We start from the raw sequence: 25,059 nt of genomic DNA, 5'->3' as shown, positions 1-25,059 counted from the left end.
AAGAACCACAGGCTCTGGGCACATTTTTTTTTCTTTTTGGGTCACACCCAGTAATGAAAAGGGGTCACTCCTGGCTTATGCACTCAAGAACTCAGGAATCACCCCTGGCAGTGCTCAGGGGACCATATGGGATGCTGGGATTTGAACCTGGGTCGGCCGCGTGCAAGGCAAACACCCTACCCGCTGTGCTATCACTCCAGCCCCGGGGCACATCTTTTTTACTCAACCATTTTTCCTGCAATAACATATGCCTCAGAAATCTGGGCCTTACAAAAACAGGATGAGAACACTATTCAGGCATCCCAAAGAAGAATCGAAAGAGCTATGCTTGGAATATCACGTTTCACTCAAGTGAGAGAAGGAATCCAAAGTTCTTACTTCGGATTGAGGATCAGGGATGCTGCCTCATTTGCCAAGGCATTGAAAATCAGGTGGGCTGGACATGTAATGCAATTTGGAGATGACCGCTGGACTAGAGCTGTTTGTTACCAACTGGATTTCATGGAATGTCAAAAGAACGCCTGACCTATGAGAATGGTCAGACTTCTTTGTCAAGACCCTAAAAGAACAGTTTGAGGCTCTCCGTGTTCCTGGAGTGAGCAGATGCCATTGGGCAACACTAGCATGTGACAGGGACAAATGGGGACATTACTGGTGCCCACTCAGGCAAATTGGTGAGCAACGAGATGACAAGTGATACAAGTGATTATTACAAGATCCTTTTTAAAATGTGTCTTTTGTTTAATGTTTCTTACATTCTCTATGCTACACTAAGAATTCTGACAACCTGCATTGAGAAAAATTATTGCAAGGCCAGACAAATTATATTTTTATTTATTTATTTATTTATTTACTTTGCTTTTTGGGTTGCACCCGGCGATGCACAAGGGTTACTCCTGGCTCTGCACTCAGGAATTACCCCTGGAGGTGCTCAGGGGACCATATGGGGTGCTGGGAATCAAACCCGGTTCGACTGCGTGCAAGGCAAACACCCTACCTGCTGTGCTATCGCTCCAGCTCCCAAATTATATTTTATATTATTCTTATTTATTTATTTTTTGGTTTGGGTTCTATATATGGCTGTTCTCAGGTATATCTTCTGGTTCTGTGCTTAGGGACATCTCCTGAAGTTTTCAGGAGATCATTTGTCATGCTAATGATTAACCAGGGTTGGCTGCATGTAAAGCAAGAATCTAACTTTCTTTATTATCTCTCCAGACCAGGATCAGTAAAATTTTCATAAACATTTCCAATACCAATATGATTTTTCAAATCTCACTATAAGAAATTATATTTGATTTCCACAAAGGGATTCATTCATTTAATTATTGCCAGCATAGAATTAAACATAATTTCAAACTGGGATGAATAAAATCCAAATATTATTACATGGTCATATAACAGTAAAATATTTTTCAAAGTCTATCTCTGCCAGCAGTGTTAACCAGCAAAATAGACTGCTCAATATTTACCAATTATTTTTGGCTTCCATCACTTTCTTTCTCCTTGAGCCATCTTAATTTCTGAACAGCAATTCCACCAATGATTCTTTTAGGTAAATATTGTTTAATCTTGCAAGTAATGTTGTTGAAAAACCATTTCTCTTTGTGTGGGTGAAGTAATTGTACAGTAGGTAATGTGTCTTGCATGCAGCTGATCTACATTCAATCCCCTGCACCGCATTTGGACCCTCTAGCCAGTTTGGAGTGATTCCTGAGTGTGTAGCTAAGAATAAGCTGTGAACACAGCTGGCTTTGTCCCCTAGTCAATGAAAATTTCCTTCTTCCTTGTGTACATTATATAAATAATGGGTTTGGAGATCACACAGCCTTCTTGGCTTTGGTGCCCTCATGTTTCAATGTGATATTCACCTGATATTGCATATCAGATCTTGGGGCTCTCACACTTAATTGTGGTCATCCCCAAGGTTGTACTTCTTTTAGCTGTAGTGCATGTACACATGCTTATGAAAGTTAAACTCTTCAGTTGTGCACAATTTTTCAGGTTGTAGTGTTTGCAGACGTTTGCTACAATGTGGCTGGACACCTCCTGCAGCATAGGAGATAACAAACAACAGAATTGCCAGTTTCAATTAAGGTGCATGTGGTAGCAATCTGAATTGAATTTGTGGCCACAGACTTGAAAGGGTCACACTTAGCCACTGAATGATTATTTCAAGGACTATTAATAATTCTTAACTGGAATAAAAAACTTTATTCTAAGGAAGGCATCAAATATATATATACACACACATATATATTTGTGTATATATTTTATTGTTGAAAACTATTATACATATATACTTTATCCATTCTGATAAGGTAAATATTTATCATGCTACTTAAAATTCTTCCTATTACTTTGGGGAGTTTCATGTCTGGCAATATTCCAGGATTATTTCTGGCTCTGTGCTTAGGACTCGCTCCTGGCAGTTTTCACAGGACCCTGAGGTTCCAGGTTGAGCTTGGGCCTCCTGCATGTGAAACACTTACACAGACTCAATCTATCTTCAGCCCTTTCTCTAGTGATTAAAATAAAATCACGTATTTAGTACATCTGTTTATTGTTTATTGACATATAAGGGCTACAAAAATATTCAAATTCTATTGGAAGTAAAATTTCACGGACCATAAAATGTCATATATTAATAGAAATGTGTTTTTATAAAGGTTTCAAATTCAGTACAGTGGAGCTGTCATTGACTGGTTTGAACTTATCAGACATTACGGTGGAGGGTGAGTGTTGGAACACTATATGCATGAAACCTTATCATTAATAGTACTGTAAATCACAGTGCTACAAATAAAATTTCAAAAATCCAAACAACAAAAAGGGAACCTCTGGACCCTAATTCATGAATCTTCAACTAGAAACATCTTCCAAACAGGATTTTCAACAATAATGTATAAAATCTTATAATCAGAGTTTGGTGCACAACAGGATAAAGGTAGGTATTGAGGTAGGTTTTAAGTCATATGACTTAAAACAAATCACGATAAAATGGCTTCATATAAGTACCTTTAAAATTAGAATAATTGATGATGATGAGGAAGAAGATGATGACATAAACCTTCTTAAAGTTTTTGGTAGCAAAAACTCCACTCCCAGACCCACCCCATTCAGTCACTGGTTGTGAATAATATGGCTACACACTGAAGTCATATTAAACTGGGCTTTGAGGGTCATTCAGCAGTTAAATATGAAGGCAAAGGGGGAAGTCACAGTTAGCCGCTTCACACACCATCTTCAGATAGGAACAGTGATTTAATAATTTTATATTTTGGTCTTTGTAGTAAGATGACTTAATCTAATGGAACTATCCTGTCCATTTTTTGAATGCCAGAAGCCTAGAAATTTTCCTCTTAGCCTTTTGAAGGTAGAAAATACTGGTTAAAATTGCAAACAAGAGGGTGGCAGATGCCATTTCCTTGATGCCATTTCGTCGGTAAAGACGTGTACAGCACCTGGTCCAGACAAAGTCAGAATCGAATACCTGAAGAGTCTGCTGCCAGTACTTGTCAATACACTGGCTCGGCTCTTCACATGCTACCTGTCCGAATGCAAGGTTCCATCACAATGGAAAACCAGCAGGACCATTCTGTTGTACAAGAAGAGAGACATCCATGACATCGGTAACTATCACCCAATCTGCCTGTTGTCCAGTGTCTACAAGTTGTTCACTCGAGTCATCCTGAATAGAATAGGCAGAACACTAGACCAAGGACAACCATGTGAGCAAGCCGGGTTCCGAAAAGGATTCAACACAATCTACTCTATCCACACAGTGACCAAATTACTCACTATGTCTATAATTTTTAAGACTTTAAACTAAATGTAATGTGAACTGAAAGCCATAGTGTCTTTTTGTTTGTTTGTTTGTTTTTGGGTCACACCCGGCAATGCACAGGGGTCATTCCTGGCTCATGCACTCAGGAATTACCCCTGGCGGTGCTCAGGGGACCATATGAACTCTGGGAATTGAACCCGGGTTGGCTGCGTGCAAGGCAAACGCCCTACCTGCTGTGCTATCGCTCCAGCCCCCGAAAGCCATAGTGTCTTGCACTTTTTTCTGTCTCTTTGAAATAAATTTGTTTTCTATAATTTGCCCTTATATTAAATTGAAGTAAACATCTCTCTCATTATCACAGATATAAATCTGCTCATTTAAAATATGTTTATGGGCCAGAAATATAGTTCAGATGGAAGGTCTATTGTATCCCTGGCACAGATAGTTCCCCAAGCACTGTCAGAGTTCACTTCTGAGCACCACCTGGAATGACTCTCCAAAAAAAGCAAACAAACCAGTAAGCAAGCAAACACGAAATAGTAATATATGCTGTACGCTATAGTTTATTGTTTAACATTTCCATTCCCTTTATACATAGTTTAGTTTGATTTTGTTTTATTCCATGAACCACATTTGGCTGTACTCAGGTCTTGCACCTACCTCTGTGTTCAGTGATCACTCCTCGTGGTGCGTGGGAGACTAATATTTGGTGCCAGAGACCCTGACAGGAATCTAACTAGTGTCAGTTACATGCAAGGCAAGTGTCTTCCCCTACATTATTTCTTAGTCCCCTTCATGTGTGTGTCTTTCTTAAATAATTTCTAATGGTTTTACAATATCCAAATTTTGTGCTGACGTTCTCTGATCTTTAAAAGGAAACTGACTTTGTTGTTACTACTATTCTTCCACAAAGTTCAGGCTTATGTTTTTCTTTCATTTGCCATTGAAATAGAAACAGATTTGGTTAAATTTTTTTCTGAAAAAGAGAAAGTCTTGACAAAAATAAGAATTTTTTTTTATATAAATAGATACTTCTGGAAGCACATATCATTGAGAGTTTGCCACTTAGATTTTGGGTACTTGTCTCAGTTATGGAAAAAATAGGTGTAGTACATATAGCTTGGGGCTGTCTTTGTAGCTTTTTCTTATATAAACATACTTGGAAACAATTCTTTCTTGCCCTTGAACTCTACATTTATCCTTAGAGTATTGCTCATCTTAGCTGGACCTCTTATGCTTTTCAGCAGTCTTTTTGAAGCACAAATATATTTTTTTAACTGTTCTGATTTTTTCGTCTAGAAGTCCTTTGAAGTGGCAAAAATTTCCTTTTACTTTGTATGTGCAGTGTCCACTAACAGAAAAAAAAATCATAAAATAATATGAAATAACAAAATAAATACCAAAAAAGTATTCTAGAGGCACTAAACATAGTTATCTGACCACAGTTGGACATTGATTTAAATGAAACCTTGTGTAAAATTGTATTTTCTATAATTATTATAAGCCTCTAATGATTGGGGCTGGAGCAATAGCATAGCAGGTAGGGCATTTGCCTTGCACATGGCCGACCCGAGTTCGATTCCCAGCATCCCATATTGTCCCCGAGCACTGCCAGGAGTAATACCTGAGTGCAGAGCCAGGAGTAATCCTGTGCATCGCTGGGTGTGAGCCAAAAGAGCAAAAAAAAAAAAAAAATAGATCTCTAATGAGAGAGACATGGCTGGAAGGAAGCAATCTGGAATTGCTACCACAGTACCCCAAATAGCACAATCCTAAAAAACAAGTCAAATACCTTTTGGGGATTAATGAAATAGTCTTTCAGTATATTTTTCACTTAAATATCTCCCACTTTCAAAACTATATTTTTTAAGCGAGTAGATTTTAAAGTGCTAATAAACTTCATTAGGCAATAAAAAATATGTAATCACTTTATACAGTGGAATGCTAGTTAGATATGAAATGAAATTTTGCCCTTTGCATGTGGACAAGGGGATTATGCAAAACAATATAACAAGAGAAAAGTGACTAGTATTGGATGGTCCAATATATGTGCAATATAAGAGTATAAAATTGATTAACAACAAAATGGTATTAAAATGAACCAATAGAATTAAATAACTGAAGGCAGGAGCAATAGTACAGTGGGTAAGGCATATACTTTGCATGCAGCTGATCACAGTTTTAGTCCTCGCATCCCATATGGTCTCCAGAGCAGCAAGGAGTATATTCCTGAATACAGAGCCAGGAGTCACCCCTTAGCACCACTGGGCATAGCACACACACACACAAAAAAAAAAAACACCAAAAAACCCATTAAAAATACAAATTAATAACTGAAGTATATTTGAGAAAAATGGAAAGAAAGAAAGAAAGAAAGAAAGAAAGAAAGAAAGAAAGAAAGAAAGAAAGAGAAAAAAGAAATAAAGAAAGAAAGAAAAAAGAAATAAAGGAGGGAAGGAGGATAAGGAAGGAAGGAATGAACAAACTAAAAATTGTCTTCATGCACTAAAGCATTTAAATATAAGGTTTTGCTACCTTATATTACTACAGATTATTTATATATCTATTCAAAATATTAAGATTATTCTTCAATTTTTACTTTAAAAATTATTTGAAAATTTGTTAGTTTTTATAAAAATCCTGTTTGAATTTTCATAGATAACATTGAGTTAATAAAGTTGTCATTTAGTATTAAGTCTCCTCATTGAAGTTGACTAATTGATTGGAATGCATCATTCAGAAAAATTGTTTATTTTTTTATTACAAAAAAATTCTTAGGATCATTCTGTGTTAGCTTTTTTTTATTATGGAATAAATAAGATTATTTTGAAATACTTAAATTAAAATACTGATACATATTTAAGTTGAGAAGTTCCACATTTTTTCCACATTGTTTGTAATTAATTTGTTTGTTGATTTTTATATTTTCTCATATTTTTGTTACTTGTGAGCAGGGTCACATCCAGTGATGCTCAGGACTTATTCTTGGCTCTGTGTTCAGGGATCTCTCCTGATGGGGTTCAAGGGACCAAAAGTGCTTCCTAAGATGGTGCCAGAGATTGAACTGGGGTGAATCACATGCAACACAAGCATCTTAGTTTCTGTACTATGTCTCTAACCCAACTTTATTTTATTCTTACATTCATCCTGAGAAATATTGAATAGATATTTTCTACTTAGTTTGTATTTTGATCTTTATTGGACTACTGTAATGAATAGATTTTTTTATGATTTAAAATTCTATTTAATTTGCTTCCATCTGAAAAGTATACACAATAGTCACTTCAAACAGTTACAATTTTGTTAATTTATCTCTACAAAATAGCAGTGAAATATTGATTAGATATTGATTATATCTTGTTCTTATCTTTGATGAAACTATTTCACTATTGATCAATACATATAAGTATTGGTGCATCTTTTTGCTTGCTATTTCTATCTCTTAGCAGAATGAGATATTTTGCTGTATTCCTTGATAATTAAAATTTGATACTTAATTATTTTAAAATATGACTTTTAGCTAGAATTCTTTACTACATGCTTTCTGTAAGTATTAGGATAAACCTTGCATCTGTCAGCCTCAACATGTACTGATAGCTCTTGAGCATCTCTCTATTGTGTGTACCTAGAAGAAACTGGTATTGAAGCTGATAGCCCTTTAATAAGCCAGTCCTTAACTTAATCTGTGTGAAAGAAGGTTAGGTTCATGTCTCTTATTCTCTGGATTTTTCATTCTATTAAAACATGGTCCGTGATGCCAGGGAGAGAATATAGTGGCTCAAATGCTTGCCTTGCACATAGCCAATCAAATCCTCCTAGCCTTGTCACCACATATCACCCCTTGGGCCTCTCCAAGAGTGATTCCTGAGCAATGAGTCATTAGTAAAAACTAAGGCACTTCAGGTTGTGGTCCAAATAAACAAAACGCAAAACAAAACAAGCCAAACAAAACATGATATGTGTAGTAGAATGGGATCATTGTGCTTTTGAGATTCAAAAACTAATATAAAAAGTCATTTAAGTGGAACAACAAAATGTTTCTGTATTGGTAGGTCAAATGTAAATTCATTACTTTCAGATTTTTAACTAACTAATTTTTAACTAACTCAGATATCTTTTTAACTAATTCAGATGAAAGAACCGGCCGAGAAACCCAGGTGTGTGGGACCCGAGGCTGAGATCTCCAAGCCTGTTCGGATTGGGACGGGACTTCCTCCACCCAGACACCCCATTTTCCAGTAGATTGGTAGCTACACCCACAAACTGCCCCAGGGCTATGTAATCCCATCAACGCCAACATTCAGAGACTATAAAACAACGCTCCCGGAAGAGAGCCACTGAATTCTCAGCCACGCGACCTCTTATAGCTTAGTTCTCCATCTGAGAGAAACTGGTAAGGTACTGAGAGCATCCTGCCCCAACGGAAGAGCCTGGCAAGCTCTCCGTGGTGTATTCGATATGCCAATATAGTAACATTGGTGGTTCTCATTCCCCTTACCCGGAAAGAGCCTCCAATATGGCACCACTGGGAAAAACAGGTAAAGAGAGGCTGCTAAAATCTCAGGATTAGGACAAATGGAGACGTTACTGGTGCCTGCTTGAGCAAATCATTGATCAATGAGATGACAGTGATACAGTGACAGTGACTTATGTCTTCAACTAACTCAGAAAACTTTTGTTTAAAGATACAACTATTCTATAAGCAGAGGGGCAACAGTGATTTAAAAAAAATCCCCACTCTTGTTTTCTTATAAGATGTAACCCTTACCTAGAGTTTCAGAACCTTGCCATATTCTAACAGTTTTAAAAGAATCTGATGAGGCCAGAGAGCTAGTACAGTGGATAAAATACTTGCCTGGTATGTGGCTGACCTGGTTTGGGTCCCTAGCACCCCATTTTGTCCCCCAAGCCTTTGAGGAGTGAACCTTAAATGCAGAGCTGAGAGTAAGCTGGAGTGCTCCTCCTCTCCCCAAAAATGAAGTTTTACAAAAGTAAAAGATCTGAAGAAATTTTTAAATGACAATTCAACATCAGTCAAGCTCTCTAAGACCATTATACATCAATTATTCTTTATTATTTACACTGAATGAGAAACTTCCTTAAAATAGTTTAGTTCCTAAAATTTTTATTCACTTACTGTACTTAATGTAGTCATGCACTACTCATACAGTGGTTAAGCAGTATTTCACTGTTGGGGACAGAAGAAGACATAAGGTATTATTGATGATAGACAAAATGATCAGACTGAGAAAAAACTGTGGTGGCTATAGATAGAGTGAAATAAATAAAGTTATTTGATATGAGACCTGAATGACAAAAAGGAGTTGAACATAATAAAATCTTTATGAAAGATGATTCTCTGTGTAGCCAATAGTATTTTAGTAGAGATCTAAGAACAAAAATGAACTTTCAAGGAGCAGATAGAATGCAAAGTGATAATATGTTTCTTCTCTCCTACAGTTCTACCTGGTATCTTCTAATGGGCATTTCAGAAACAATAATTGTCGAAAGAGTAGAATACTTTTAGTGTTTGGAATAAGTTGCAATTAATTGCAGGTCTTTGCTCATGTTACACTCTATCACAATAGTCGCATATTCCCTATGATTCTAATTCTTGTCAGTTGCCTATACTTTTTGTTCCATTGCATTGTTATGTAAAACTGTATGGGTGAAGTTAAGTAAAGGAAAGTGAAGAAATCTCTTTTTTTCCCCATTGTGTTTTGGGTCCCATTTGGTTGCCATAGTTGTTGGAACACATTAAGTTCTAGAGTAGATGTTACATAATTTATTATTTTATTATTTATTCTACTCATATGCATGACAAATAATAATAGAGTGTTGTAAAGGAATATTGTGTATCACTTGTATCACTTGTCATCCCATTGATCTTCAATCTGCTCGAGCAGGCCCAGTAAAGTCTCCATTTGTCCCTTTCGCGTGCTAGTACAGCCCAATGATATCTGCTCTCTCCAAGAACAGGAAGAGCTTCAAATCATTCATTCAGGGATTTGACGAAGAAATCTGACCATCTAGTTGGTGGGCGGCCAGGAGGTCTTCAGACATCCTGTGGAATCCAGTCAGCAACAGCTCTAGTCCAGCGGTTATCTCTGAATCGCATTACATGACCGGCCCATCTGATTTTTGATGCCTTGGCAAACAAGACAGCATCCCTGATTCTTGACCGTCGATGGAGGTCAGAACTCCGAATTCCTTCTCTCACTGAGTGAGATGTGATACTCCTAGCATAGCTCTTTCAATTCAATTCCTCTTTGGGATACCCTAATAGCATTCTCATCCTGTTTCCATAGGGCCCAGGTCTCTGAGGCATATGTTAGTGCAGGAAGCATGGTACAATCGAAAAGATGCGCCCAGAGTCAGAGGTTCTTCGTTCTCTTAACCACCTCTTCGACACTTTTGAATGCATTCCACGCTGCTCTCTTCCTCCTGCGCAGTTCTGGCACCAAGTCATTCCTCATGTTGATTTCTCGATCCAGGTACACATAGCTGCTGCATTCAGAGATGTTCGTTCCATTGAGAGCAAATGGAGCTTCAGTGACCAGTCATTTTTCATGAACATCATCTTGTTGAGATTTAGCTGCAAACCGACCTTTCCACACTCATGGTCGAAGTCCGTCAATATTTGTGCCGCTTGGCTAATGTTTGGTGTTATGAGAATGATATCATCAGCGAAGCAGAGGTGGTGTAATTGCCGATCATCTATCTTCACTCTCATTCCTTCCCATTCCAGTCGTCGCATGATGTTCTCAAGGGCGGCACTGAAGAGTTCCGGTGAAATGGTATCACCCTGCTGCACCCCTCTCTTTACATCAATGATTACTTCCTTGTAGAAAGGTGAGATCCTGGTGGTGAATCCACAATACAGCTCGAGGAGGATTTTGATATACTGAGTTTCAACGCGCTGTTTGGCTAGGGCTTTAATGACCGTCTCAGTCTCAACAGAATCGATGGCCTTCTTTAAGTCCATGAACATTAGACAGAGCGGCATCTTGAACTCCCAAGAAACTTCAATGAGTTTGGTCACTGTGTGGGTATGGTCTATCATGCTGAATCCCCTTCGGAACCCGGCTTGCTCGCATGGTTGTCCTTCTCCTAGTGTTCTGCCTATTCTATTCAGGATGACATGAATGAACAACTTGTAGATGAGAGACAGCAGGCAGATTGGGCGACAGTTGCCAATGTCGTGGATGTCTTCCTTCTTGTACAACAGAACGGTCCTACTGGCTTTCCACTGAGATGGAATCTTGCATTCAGACAGGTAGTGTGTTGAAGAGTTGAGTCAGTGCATTGATGAGTACTGGCGGCAGATTCTTCAGGTGTTTGGGTCTGACCTTGTCCGGACCAGGTGCTGTACACGTCCTTACCAAGGAAATGGCGTGTTGGATTTCAGAAGGGAGAAAGTTGGGAACGACATATCCATTCCGCGGAATTTGGTACATGGGCAGGTGGACATGGCTGTCAAAGAGATCTGAGTAGAAGTCATAAATATTCCTCTCCATCGCCTTTCTGGAGGATGTGATAGATCCATCAGGACGTCGCAGGGCAGTCATCTTGGTCTTGCAGTTGGCGAAGGACAGGCGAGCGTTGCGAATACTTTTCCCGGCTTCTGCTGCACTGGCCAACACTGCTGCTCTTCTCTCTTTGAGGTCTTCCTTTATTGCATCTCTGCTTTGTGAGCATGGAAGTTAGCTTGTGGTTGCCTGAGGCTCTTGCCAAACCACGTTGACAAATGCGCTCGAGAGTTTCCAAAGACAAGCATCTGTTTGTGGCTTTCTCACTCTCGGCATTCTTCGCACAGTCATGGAGGTGCTGAACCAGTCGATCTTATTCCTTGTTGATGTTGTCAAGGACAGCATCTTCCCACGTTACTGGAATAGTGCCAAAGAGCTCGCAGTTGGTGGTCATTCTGGGAGTTGCCTTCTTAGACTTAAATTTTGGAGACTTTTCTCCTTGCTCTGTGAAGTAGAATTTTGCAAGAAGGACACGGTGGACTGATCCCGTTTGGAATTTTGGGACAACAGCGACATTGGTTAGGCAAAACCTTCGATTGAATATGATGTGTTCAATTTCATTGTGGAACTGTCTACCGGGAGACTCCCATGTCCAGCGTTTAAATTTGGCCTTCTGGAACTGTGAGTTATTATTTATAAAAGTTCATATTTATATATTTAACATAATTATAAAATATATGTCCCTTTATTTAGGATATCTGAATTCCTATATCCACAAGAGTGAGAAATAATAATTGAAACTATTAAAGTTGGAAAGGAATATGTTCATTTGTACACAGCAAACAATTGAAGTACATCGCTAAATTTACAAGGTATATTGAAGAACAGAACAGTTCTTGAAACAGTCTTGGGACTGCTCGCAAAAAATATATAAAATCATGTTTAGAAAAGGAATGTGATTTATAAGAATAAAATTCTTACCTAGGGAAAAATTAATAATCACTCCTTTCACAAGAAAAAAATAGAATTTGTCCACAGAGAATTTTTGTTGCCTACATTCTATTGATTGACTTCTATTAATTTTCTTGAAATGTAAATTTGTTGTTTATGCATATATGGTTGGTTTTTATATTTTATTTGAATAAAAAATAAGGACTGTTTCCAAGTGAGAAATTGCACTCCTTAAAATAAGCAAAGGTAGTTTGAATTGTCATAATTATTCTCCCCACATGTATTTTCTCTCATATTGCTGGTTATTGCCTTAAACTCTGCTTCTTTGCACTGTTAGCACTGTTATCCCGTTGCTCATCGTTTGCTAGAGCTGACACCAGTAACATCTCCATTGTGAGACTTGTTGTTACTGTTTTTGTCATATAGAATACACCATGTGGAGCTTTCCAGGCTCTGCGGTGTCAGGGGGATGCTCTGGTAGCTTACTGGGATCTCCTAGAGGGATGGACGAATCAAACCCGGGTCAGCTGTGTGCAAGGCAAATGCCCTACCTGCTTATATATATGATGTCAGTGAGCCCCACGGGTGACTTATGTGAAGTGGGGATGAGACAGTCACTTTCTCCCCAACAGACTCTGTCACCCAGGACCCAGGGTTTCTGGGTTCTTCTCTTGCCTTGCAGAAAGGAATTTCAGGAGTAGACAGACAGTGATTTTATTTGGAGGATTTTTAAGGTGTGGAGGGGGAGATTGAGAGAGAATGATTAACGCACTGAAGAGAGAACATGGACTTCTGCAGGGGTGGAGAGAGCCCCTACATACATCCTAGCATTAGACACGAAAGCATGAAAATACGCAACTGAAGAGGGGAGATGCGGGCGACACATGTGCTCAGGCACCACTTGTGCTATGCCGCGTGGGTGCAAGCAGCACATGGGCTCTGACAGCATATGCGCCTGCTTCTTTGCTTCTTTGCAAAAAGGAAAAAAAATCCTGATAGATGTTTTGCATTATTAAAAGAAATGCAATATATTTAAACTCCATGCATTGTGGTGTATTTAATTCATTCATGCATGTTTACTTTGAGGGTCTCTCAAGCAGTACTTATGAGCCTTTAGATACTCTCTTGGTGATTCTGGACCTAACAGGCCAGCAGTTCAGTGTGCAGGCCTGAGGATGTAGTGCTACATGAGGTCTTCCTGATATGCCAGGGAATTCCTTTGGTCATGTCAGCTATGCTTGGGAACTTGTGGGGGCATACCTGGCAATATGCTGCTGGGTGTGCAACAGGGCCAGTCGCATGTCAGACATGCACTTTACCTCCTCTATTATTTCTCAAAATCATTTACTTATCTGAACTGAAAAAATAATATTGAATTATTTCAAAGAAATTAGATACTATTCTCAAATTTACTATGGGTAACTGCATAATCTTGAGGCTAAACAATTACTTAAATTCAAATCAAGGTAAGTTAAAATATACTGCACATCTTTCCAGGTTTTTTTTAAATTTAAGGTCATTAATAACATTTTAGAAGTGCTTTAGAACCAACTTGGTAAAGCACACAAAAATAAATAATGATGGTTGGATGTAGACATAAGGTAGACATAAGTCAGAGTTTTATATGCATCACTTATGGAATACCTCACAGATAGACACTTTTATCATATCTAGGATTCATAAGTAGGATACTAAGGTATAAAGTTATTAACTTTTCCAAGGTTATGGAGTTCGAAAATGGCTGAACGAAAATTTTAGTCCAGTGTGTTTGATTAAAGACTATGCCCTTAATTACTAAAATAATGTGATTATACTAGATTTCCACTGGCTTCATTTTCTTTTACCTAATCTTCCATCCAATGCATTGCACATATTTGCAGGAGAGTTTATCCAATTTGAGAGTATAGAAAGTAACCACAAACAGGATGCTTCACTGTGTGTAGCTAACTGATCTCTTTGTAAATAAAACCATGTAGCATCCTCTAGTCACCAAGCTACTGCTCCTGGCAACAGGAGCAGATGGTGTGCCCAGGACTACACAACCTCACGTAAACATTCTGGCAGAGAATAAATAAGTAGGAAAAACTATATTAGTAAAAACTATATTGCTATCACTTGAAAATCAATGCCACTTTCCAAAACTCTCTTAGTGATTTATTTGCTGCATAAAAATATTATGTTAAATATAATTTCTGACAGGTTTTCCATATTTTGATCATGAATATCTTCATAAACAAACGTCTGTTTATTTCAATTGAGGTTTTATAAGAACTAATTTGATAAACCAAGCACTTATTTTTTGATCTGGCTTCTTGTTATAGAGAGTTTGTGAAGAGTGCTGAATATTCGACAAGATTAAGAAAAAGACATAATGCAGACCCCTCTTTCTCTGGAAATAATAAAAATGTACAATACTAATTCTCCACTAAGAATTGCACATATTAATTCTTAACCTCCACATATAATTGGATAATAAGTATTCTAACACCAAAATGTACAAATAAAAAATAAAAGTGACCTCAAAAAATATCTTGGTAAAATTCATGTTTCATATTTTATTTGTTTTCATTTCTTATGAAAACCACAAAATTCCTTTACATTATAAAAAGTACTTTAAAAGTAAAAAAGATCACCATTGCTAATGGAAATCCCCATCAGATTAAATCGATTATTCAAACTCCAGTTACTACTTCAATGTGAGGAAAAGTAATTATATATAAAGTAAACCATTTCTTTTTTCTTTCTATTTTATTTAATTTATTTTTTTTATTGAATCACCATGTGGAAAGTTGCAAAGCTTTCAGGCTCAAGTCTCAATTACACAATGCTCAAACACCCATCCCTTCACCAGTGCACATATTCCACCACCAAGAACCACAGTAAACCTCCCCTTTACCCCCACCCCCCAAACCCCCACCCCACCTGTGTAGCTGATAAATTTCACTTTACTTTCTCTTTGCTTTGATTACATTCAATATTTCAACAAAAAACTCACTAAAGTAAACCATTTCTTGGGCCTGAGAGATAGCTCAACAGGCTTGAGTGCAAGCTTAGAATTCAGTTCAGTCCCTGACACTCCATGATCTCTAGAGTGTGGTCAGGAGCCATCCCTGAGTACAAAGTCTTAATAGCACCAGAGCACCATTAGGTGTGGCCCAAAAACGGAAATGAAAGGAAGTCTTTTCTATTTTAAAAAAGAACAAGTGACAATACTTTAATTTTTATATCTTATCCACCTTTTATTTCTGTTCAGAACAAATGCTCTTTTCCAGTTGATCAGAATTCATTGAATTGTTCCTCATTGTTCATTAACAATCCCTCAGGCCTCTACCTTGTCCTCTGCAAGAAGATGATCAAAGCAAAGAGTAAAATTTCAATGGAGATTCTAAAATTTGCATTCTTTCCCCAAATAGATCTAAGAAATTTACAAGGAGAGGGCAATGGGAGATATGGCAGAATGCCACCCACCTCTGCAGCAATTAACTGACTTAGAATAAAAGTTAGAGAGAATAGGAATGAGACATATTAACTTCCTTTTCCACTTGTCTAACATAAAACTTTCTATTGCATGTAACTATATTTCAACCCACTGCTCGCAGTTAAGTCTTTTATTATTTCAATTTACTTTCTGAAAGGTGCAAGAATATTAGGGGAATATTAAGATAAAAGTCACATGGTATGATTTTCATTTGAAAATTACTAGCATATAAATGTAGAAAAGTTAAAGCTAAACTCTGAAAACAGAGCTTATTGAGGCAAGACAATTTGGGAATTAATAAATTTAGAGTTGTAGTTACTGAGTTAATTGTGAACTTGAGGGATCAAAATTTAAACCCAAAGTATCCTAACTTACTAATGCACAGCTGAAATGAGATAAATTCTATTTTACAAGGAAATTCCAATTATTCTTAACAAATTACTATGAATTGAATATTTTAAAAGGCTAAATAATAAAAAAAGAAAAATATCTTCCCAATCTTGTATAAAATACTTTATAAAATAAAATATGAGGCCAGAAGTAAACACATAAGAAATACTTTGGAGAAAATGTAGGAAAAAAAATACAATTACCATATCAAAATATCAATAGATTTAGCGATATAATAAATTTACTGCAACACTTTCATAAACATATTGCTTGTTTTGGATTGTTATGCTTGATTACAAATATATCATGAGAGGCAGGAGAAGGTCAGGTATGTAGTTGCCATGAGCCTTGGTTCTGCTTCAAATCCCTGGCACCACTTACACCACTCTCCCATCCCGCCCGCCACAAGCACCATGGAAAGAAAAATTAACACCTTGAAATATCAACATTTCTTATAATTATGATTTGGTGATTTACTATACTCATTTTTTTCAAAAATTTAGTGCTATTTTGATGGAATTCTCAAGACATTTTCATTTTATACTTTGTTACATTAACTATTTAGCAATAATACAGTTGGGAGGGCATTTGCCTTGCACTGCTGCCAACCTGGGTTCAATAGCATCCCGTATGGTGCTCTGATCACCTTCAGGAATAATTCCTGAGTATCGCCAGGTCTGTGGTCCCCAAACTAACCAAACCAAATCAAACCGAACCAACCTAACCAGAAAAAAACAAAAAAAAACAAAAAAATGTCTCTATTATTGTTTCAACTCCATTTACAACATTCTAGCCTTTCTTTGCTCTGGTTTGAATCCCAAGTCAGTTCGTGATTTTGTGTATCTGCTCTAATAACCTCCACTCTGTGTCCTAGAGAGTCTAACTTGACTCTCTAATCTTGGAGCAACAGGCTGCCTTGTACCCTTTCTTAATTTCTGTTGCTTTACTTTATTTTTGACTAGAAATTAAGATGGACTAGTGCCTCCTAGGGTACTTATAGGCAGAACTAGAAACTGGAAGTTCTGACCACCTTAGAGAAATATCTATTTCTACATAGATATAAATTTGAGTGTGTTAATTACTTTCATGTAGTAGTATACTAAAGGGATTCTAGAGACTTCAGGCACCACTGCAACTTTTGAAAAGTAATCTATGACTTTGTTATTTAAAGGAAATCTTGACCATCTGATTGGTGCTAATATTAAAACAATAAAAGTCAAAACAAAATGTGCATTCCTGCTATACCTTGCAAAGAAAGTACCAGATACTGGTTTTACAATTAGGGATATTTCATTTTTGTTTCCATTTATTTGTTTGGGCGCCACACCCAGCAGTGCTCAATGGTCATTCCTGGCTGTATACTCAGAAATCACTCCTGGCCGTCTTTGGGGCGCATACAGGATGCCAGAGATCAACCCTGATTGACTTCACTCTAGGTACATCATACCTTATCTGTACAATCGCTCCAGCCTCTGGATATTATTTATTTCTCTTTCTTTTTTTTTTTAAGATTTTCTCCCAGGGGTGCTCAGAAAACCTGGAGCCACTATTGACATAGCAAGCAAGAGTTTGATCCAAGGGCGCCAGGACTTCCTGCAGCTCAGAGCCTGGGAAACTTGCAGTGGCAGGATTACCCGTCCCTTTCTGGTGGTGCTTCGCCGCCACCTGGGCTGCACCTAGTGATGATTGAGGAACCATATGGTGCCATAATCGAAACGTTCTTCTTTCTTCTGGCCACGAGTGTTAGGTAAAGAAATTTAATCCCATTTTCAGAAGGCAGAAGATCCTAAGAGAGCATCTTATTTGTTCTGAAATCCATTTACATGAATCCAGTTTCATTCATATGATAAATGAAAGTTTATATATAATGGCAGGAACAGGTTGAATAAAATGTAAAGATACTAGGTTAGAGGTTTTCTGAAAGATTTGATGAGTGAGCAAATATTGCCTAGTCTGTGCCTCACAAGTTTGTGAATTTGCTGTGTAGTTAGAACAAATCAAGTAACCTCTACTCCAAGTAACATTTCAATAATTAAAAAGTATGGACAGATGACATTTGTGCAAACCACAGACTTCTATGCAAAGCATAGAGGTTTGATTAAATGTTAGAAACAAGTTTTCAATTTTCTTCTTGAATTAAAGATTTGTCTTAACAAAAGGCTTTTGACCTTCCTAACACACAAAAACCTATGCTCCACTCTTTGTCAAGTACTTTCTGTGCGATCTGGTTTTGGACTAAAGAAATGTGGATGCAGCAATCAGCAAGACAAACATTTCCTGCTGCTATAGGATGTATTGTCTCCACCAGAGTAAGTCACAGTAATCAGTAACCATTAAAGTGTCTGAAGCATATGTTAAAATTTTTTTTCTAGAAAACAGTATGACAAAAAAGTTAAGTGTACTTTTAAATTAATGTAAATATGCTTTAAAAAATACTGAATATTCTAGTAAATTGACCTGCCTTTTCTTATGCCATGTGAATATTTAAAAATCACCTGGAAATATTTAATATTACTTGGTTTTACTCCTACAAATTCTTCTCAGTAAACACTTCTTATTTAGTCATCTTTTCATGTGATTCTAATGTTTACACCAATTAATGACATTGTGATGTTTAAGATTTGAGAGGTTTGTAGCCCAAATCTGTGCCGTCAATGGAAAATAAGACAAATATAGACATGTGGTGATTAAGTACATTAATTAATAGGAGAATAATATCTAATACACAAGGTAATATGTGCTTTTTCAAAACCAGTTATTAGTAATCTTGCATACAGTTGATTCTTGAGATAAAGTACACTTGTAAAATAAAGAGAAACTTTTTTCTACATATTCTAATATCCACATATTTGTATAGTTTAAGAAAATTTCTGAAGGATTATCTTAAAATTTTGATTTTCAAAATGGAGGGAATGATGAGAAATTATATCAACTAATGCATACAATTGAATGTTTTCACTTGGTTTATGAAAGTTCTAGAAAATAATTTTAAATTATAGTGATCTTTAAGGACTAGTGGCTCCTTGAAAAATGGTAGGGACAAATGTATTCCAAGTTTTGCTAAGCATCTAACCAGGAGATAATATATATTAACTAAACAAATTATTCTATTCAAATTAAAACCTTGTTTTTAAGTGAACTTAGAGAAACAAATATACTGACTAATGAATGTGTTTGTATTGACGCTAGTCATTTGTGCCTTTGTAGATTATACTAGAAAAATGTTTTTGCTAAGCTACATGTACTTTTAAAGGCCATATTTAACAAACTTGCTTCCAACTAATACAAACCATATTTCTAAATGATTTGTCCCTGTAAATGTTCCAATTCAATATCTGCTCTTATTAAGAATGCAGATGGTATGGGATCTGAGAGCCCCAATTTTTCTTCTGTCTGTTTTGACTAGAAATAATAAATGACTCCTTAATTAGTATGCAAGAAAATATGTTTCAGTCTGTAGTACAAATACATAACGTTTACTAGGTTAATTATATTATTACCAAGGAAACCATAAAGCTTTGTGTAGAAAATCTATTCAAAATTAATCAGTGAGTGAAACAAAATGGGAAAAAGAGGATTTGGATTTAAACTGGAAGAATGCTTGGGTTTAATATATGTGTTTCTAGAAAATAATAGCTTGTCTATTTTATTTTGTTTCTAATGGCTTAGAAATATGACCACAGGGTATTTTATATCTTTCATAGCAGTTCTTTTGTCTGTTTATTGAATAATATCTTTAGAAAAAAATACTTGGTTTGTTAGAAGACTTTAACTCGTAGAAATTCTGAAAAAGCATACATTCTTCTCATTATGTTTTCCTGTATTAAATTTTAATTTAATGGTTCTTCATTTTTTTATCAATTTCTAAAGATGTAGCAAATAAAAAGTCTATTTGAAAAAACTAAGAAAATGTGAATCGGGGCTGGAGTGATAGCATAGCGGGTAGGGCGTTTGCCTTGCACGCCAACCCGTGTTCGATTCCCAGCATCTCATAAGGTCCCCTGAGCACCAAAAAGAAGTGAATTATAAAACTAATACTTATGTTTGTGTCCAAAGATATGTTAAAAAATTTGATAAAGGTCAGAGAGCTTGATAGGCATGCTTTGAATGAGGGAGAACCAATCTCTATCCCCTACACCCACAGGACTGAGCACTGCTAGAAATACTGACCAACCACAGAGCTGGGAGGAATTCCTGAACACTTCTGGATGTGCATTCAAAATTAGAAAAGAAAATTATACAGAGAAAAATATTAGTCAATCAGTGGAGTGTTTAAGGAAAGATTCCTGTAGTCATCACAAAGAAGAAAAGGAACTCAAAAGAATGAACACTTGTAGAGTTTTCTCTGCATACGTTACTTTTGCCACAAGGGCTCTTGTAACTACAGGACTTGTAGTCAACCCTAAAAGATTACTTTTTGGTTCAGCTTTTTGATTCTGGGATAAAACTCAGATATTAATTTGTAAGATATGAATATGGCAGGGTTGTTCTCAGTGTAGGACGCGATGCTTGGGAACTTAAAAACCCTATATTAAGAGTTATTTTATTCTTTTGATCAACTCCTCCCTTAAGAATCATTTTTATTTTTTTTGCTTTTTGAGTCAGACCTGGCAATGCACAGGGTTTCCTCCTGGCTCTGCACTCAGAAATCACCCCTGGCGATGCTCAGGAGACTATATGGGATGCTGGGAATCAAACCCAGGTCGGCCGCATGCAAGGCAAACGCCCTACCCACTGTGCCATTGCTCCAGCCCCAAGAATCAATTTTTTAAAAATTTTAAATTTATTTATTTTTTAATTAGTGAATCGCCGTGAGGGTACAGTTACAGATTTATACATTTTCGTGCTCTTGCTTCCCTCATACAATGTTCGAGAGCCCATCCCTTCACCAGTGCCCATTCTCCACCACCAATAAACCCAGCATCCCTCCCACTGCTCAATCCCATCTCCCTCCACTCCACCCTGCCTCTGTGGCAGGGTATTCCCTTTTGTTCTCTCTCTACAATTGGGTGTTGTGGTTTGCAATAGGGGTGTTGAGTGGCCATCGTGTTAAGTCTCTAGTCTACTTTCAGCAGCACGCATCACCCTTCCCCTGCGTGGCCTCCAACCACATTTTACTTGGTGTTCCCTTCTCTATCTGAGAATCAATTTTTAAGGTTAGTGTTGTAGATAAATTCTTTCAAATAATCATTTTCAAGTTAAAAAATTCTGAACAAAACTCTCTTTAAAATATATGTATATAAATTAAAATAATAAAAAAATAGCTATTTAGCATGTGTTAAAAATAAGCTTTTAATATTGCTAACAGCTTTACTTATGATTCTTTTATTGTATTTTGGTGTTAACTAATGTGTGTTTGATAAGATTTGCATTGCCCATGGGGTCTGTGAGGTCAAAACATCTATCATAATAATAGATGCTATTTGCTTTTTCACAGTATTGGCGTTTTCACTGATGATGTAGAAGCAATGATGAGTGAAACAGCAGATGTCTTGACCCAGAATCAAGGTAACTGCATGACATTGTATCACTAGTCTTTTTCATTTTCTGTCATTTACCTATACTTTAAAAATTTAAATTACATGGATAATTTCACATAAGAATGTCCTTAATGGAGCAGGAAAATGCATTAATTTCATTAGCTCTTTAACCTTGAGCATACTAATCTTTAATAATTTTTGCAACATGAAGAAACAGTTGAATAAAACACTTTCATTGGCTATCAAAGTAGGATAATTGTATCAAAAGCTATCTGTGGTTTTTGTGTTGAAAATACCTGCTAGATTTTTAAATAAACGATTACTTTTTCTTGAAATAATAACTGATAGATATAAATGTATTTGTATAACTTACAATCTTGGGCATTTGTCAAGCATTTTTATGTAAATAAGTTAGGTCATATTTTCATGGAAAATGACTTGAGAGTAATAAAATTTGAGCTTTAAAGCAAAAATTACAGTTTTGGATAATTTATGGATATGATTAGGAACTTATAATTCTAATACTTAAACAATTTTCTGATATTATTTTAGTATTAACAAATGTAATTTTTTTAAAATTATGAAATGAGACATGGTAACACTGGTACACACTATATAACTTAGTGAACCAATGACTTACATAATAAACTCATGCATGGATAAAATATCCATCTTAAGTGCAAAATGGACCAGTGGATTTTATTGTAATAGAATATGTAATAGAGTATAAAAAGCTTATTGATTCAGTTTTAATTCTATGCAACTATAATATTAAGAATAATGCTAAAATTCAGTGTAATACTACACAAGGATAGTCAATGTTATTTGAAAAATTATTAATTGCATTTCCTTTCTATATTTCAATATAATATATTGTAATATATATAATATAATATAGATCAACTGAATCCCATTTTTTTATATTAAACCAAAAGTTAGAAATTTTCAATTATGTGAAACAAAACTCATCTTCTATATATATATATTTTTTGCTTCTTGGGACACACTCAGCATTGCACAGGGCTTACCCCTGGCTCATACACTCAAGAATTACTCCTGGCAGTGCTCGGGGGACCATATGGGTTGCTGGGAATTAAACCCGGGTTGGCCGAGTGCAAGGCAAATGTCTTATCCTCTGTGCTATCGCTCCAGCCCCTCTTCTTCTTCTTCTTTTTTTTTTTTTGGATTCAAGTAATTTTTATTTTTGCAGCCCAGTGGCAGAGTTTCTTACTCAGGTTGCTAAAGGGAGAATGGCACAATAGATTTGACATCACTCCCTTCTCCAAAGCAACAAGGCATCTTGAAAGCTCAACATCTTGAAGTTTTATGGTTGATGGCAGGACTTACTTCATCCATGTGAAAAGACACCTGAGTGTAGAATGAAAACTCTTCAAAGGAAAACATCCTTTGACAGTCATACTGAGAAACTTCAGCTAATACATAATCAAATTCTCTTCTGAGAGAAGTCCAATCCAAATTTTGCAGAGGTCGGCACAGTTACCCAGTCCACATGCATTGATTTATTTTTTTGTCTGGATCAGGTGGTGGTTAGAAAAACTGCTCTTCTACATTCATCTTCTATGCCAGGAAAGATGAACAGGAGCAAAAGTGGGTCTTGTCCTTCATAGATTCTTTTTGGTTCTGAGGGATCATGAGCCATAAGCTTCCAGTTCCCACCGTGTGATCCTGGGATCAGCTTGAGCTGCTTTTCCAGGAGTTAGCACCCATGCTCATGTCCGTCTTTCAATTAAATCTCCTTGGTTTAGTAACTCCTGTGTATTCACAGCAGTTAAGACAGAAACCTCATATGATTGTCTCCCTGACTGCATGGTCATCAAATGATGTGTCACATCAGGCGCTGAAGACAGGGGACGTGGGGATCCTTCAGCAAGCACCTCATCATCAACTCCTAGGATAGAATTGGTATTTGGTAGGTTCAAGGATTCTCCTCCAAGGCTGGGCTGGGAATTCATAGACACCAGGTTTTTACTTGTTACTGAAGCTTCTTCAAGCAAACTACTCCCCATTAGTGGCTCAGCAGTTTGCTCCGGCTCTTGGTTCCCAGCTGCTCCCATCTGCAAGTGATGCTTTCTCATGTGCACGTTCCTGCTCCCGCTCTGAGAGAAGGTCTTCCCACAGACTTGACACTGGTGAGGCTTCTCTCCTGAATGAACCACCAAATGTTTTCGGAGGCTGGAATACTCAGCAAAGGAACGACCACATCCTTGGGCTTCACAAAGAAAAGGCTAATCTCCTGTGTGAGTACGCAGGTGGTTCTTCAGGTTTCCGGCGGTAGTGAACTGCTTGCCACAGCTAGACTCCGGGCACACGAAGGGCTTCTCCCCATTGTGGGTCCTCATGTGCACCTTCAGCCTCTGCAGGACCTAGAAGCTTTTCCCACAACGCTCTGCGGGGCAGATGAAGGAGCGATCATTTCGATGAGTCTTGAGGTGGTACTTGAAGTGAGCTGCCCACACAAATGTCCGGTTACAACCTTCGACTGTGCATTTGAGTTTCTTTCCCACTTGAGGAAGGGGTCCCGAATCTTTAGGTTGCCCATCACCAGAACCCAAGTGACCATTTTCTCCATTGCTGCTGGTTTTTGCATTCTTCGCCAGCTGCGCAACGAGTGGCGGCAATCAAAACTGTCATGGGCCAAAGTGCTCGGCTGAAGAGCCCAGATCTGTTCTGGTCAGGTTAAGAAGAATAAAAGAAGTGCTATCCCTTGGCTGTAGATCTTGCAATAAGCTAGGAGACTCTGGAGTGGACAGAAACTCTGGGGACTTCTGTATAGTCTGGGCCCTGGTCTCTTCTCCGTCGGGGCCCACATTCACCTGCAGACTTCTCAACACGGCCGAGGAAGGGACCTCCTTGGAGGAAGTAGTATGATTCGGAGTATCATCTGGTAACATTAACGGACTGCATTCTGAGGTTTCAGTCACTGGGAGGAGAGACAAGCAAGTAATGTCTTTGGCTTCTGGTTCTACTAGCTCCTGTCCCAGTGGGATGGACGTATTCTGAACAAACTGTACCAGGAGCTCTGGTTTGGATTCTAGCTCATCTGATAACATTGATTCAGCTTCCAAATCCTGTAACTGTTCAGGGAACAGGTTTAAGTTTCAATTCAGCATCAATGATACCTTCCTATTGTGCTCATATTCCTTTAGGATATGCTGGACTTTTCCTGCAAGATGCTATGCTGAGTGGGTAATCAATTTAACCTCCGAGTCCCCGGCAGCCCAGTGTCTCTGACCGTCGCCCTGAATTCCGTCCACACACCGCCCCTCTTCTATACTCATAAATTAAAATTTAAAGATGTGTTTTCAAACAAAGCTATGCTACTGGGGCTTTATTTTTGCTATTTTAAAAATAACTTACAAATAAATTTATAAAAATTTGTGTTTAATGTGTAAAATGTAAACTATATTTGATATAACCCATGTATACAAAATATTTTGCAGTCCTCAATAATTTTAAAGACTATAATGAGTTAGTGATACCAAA

The 25,059-nt window shown here is 37.3% G+C and overlaps 1 protein-coding gene and 1 pseudogene across 1 annotated transcript in view; one reads left to right on the top strand and one right to left on the bottom strand.

Moving 5' to 3' along the window:
- The window catches only part of HTR1B (5-hydroxytryptamine receptor 1B), a 159,305-nt gene extending 137,729 nt beyond the window's left edge, over positions 1-21,576 (top strand). The window contains exon 2 of the mRNA XM_055135680.1: positions 21,513-21,576. The gene's annotated coding sequence lies outside the window, so the exon portion shown is untranslated. The remainder of the gene's footprint in view (positions 1-21,512) is intronic.
- A 1,177-nt stretch (positions 21,577-22,753) lies between these two features.
- Positions 22,754-24,798, bottom strand: LOC101550318 (zinc finger protein 410-like; annotated as a pseudogene).
- Between the last annotated feature and the right edge of the window lie 261 nt (positions 24,799-25,059).

The sequence above is a fragment of the Sorex araneus genome, chromosome 4, assembly GCF_027595985.1.
Source record: "Sorex araneus isolate mSorAra2 chromosome 4, mSorAra2.pri, whole genome shotgun sequence".
NCBI lineage: Eukaryota > Metazoa > Chordata > Mammalia > Eulipotyphla > Soricidae > Sorex > Sorex araneus.
Note: the sequence above shows the minus strand (reverse complement) of the source record. Positions and strands in the feature narration are given on the sequence as shown.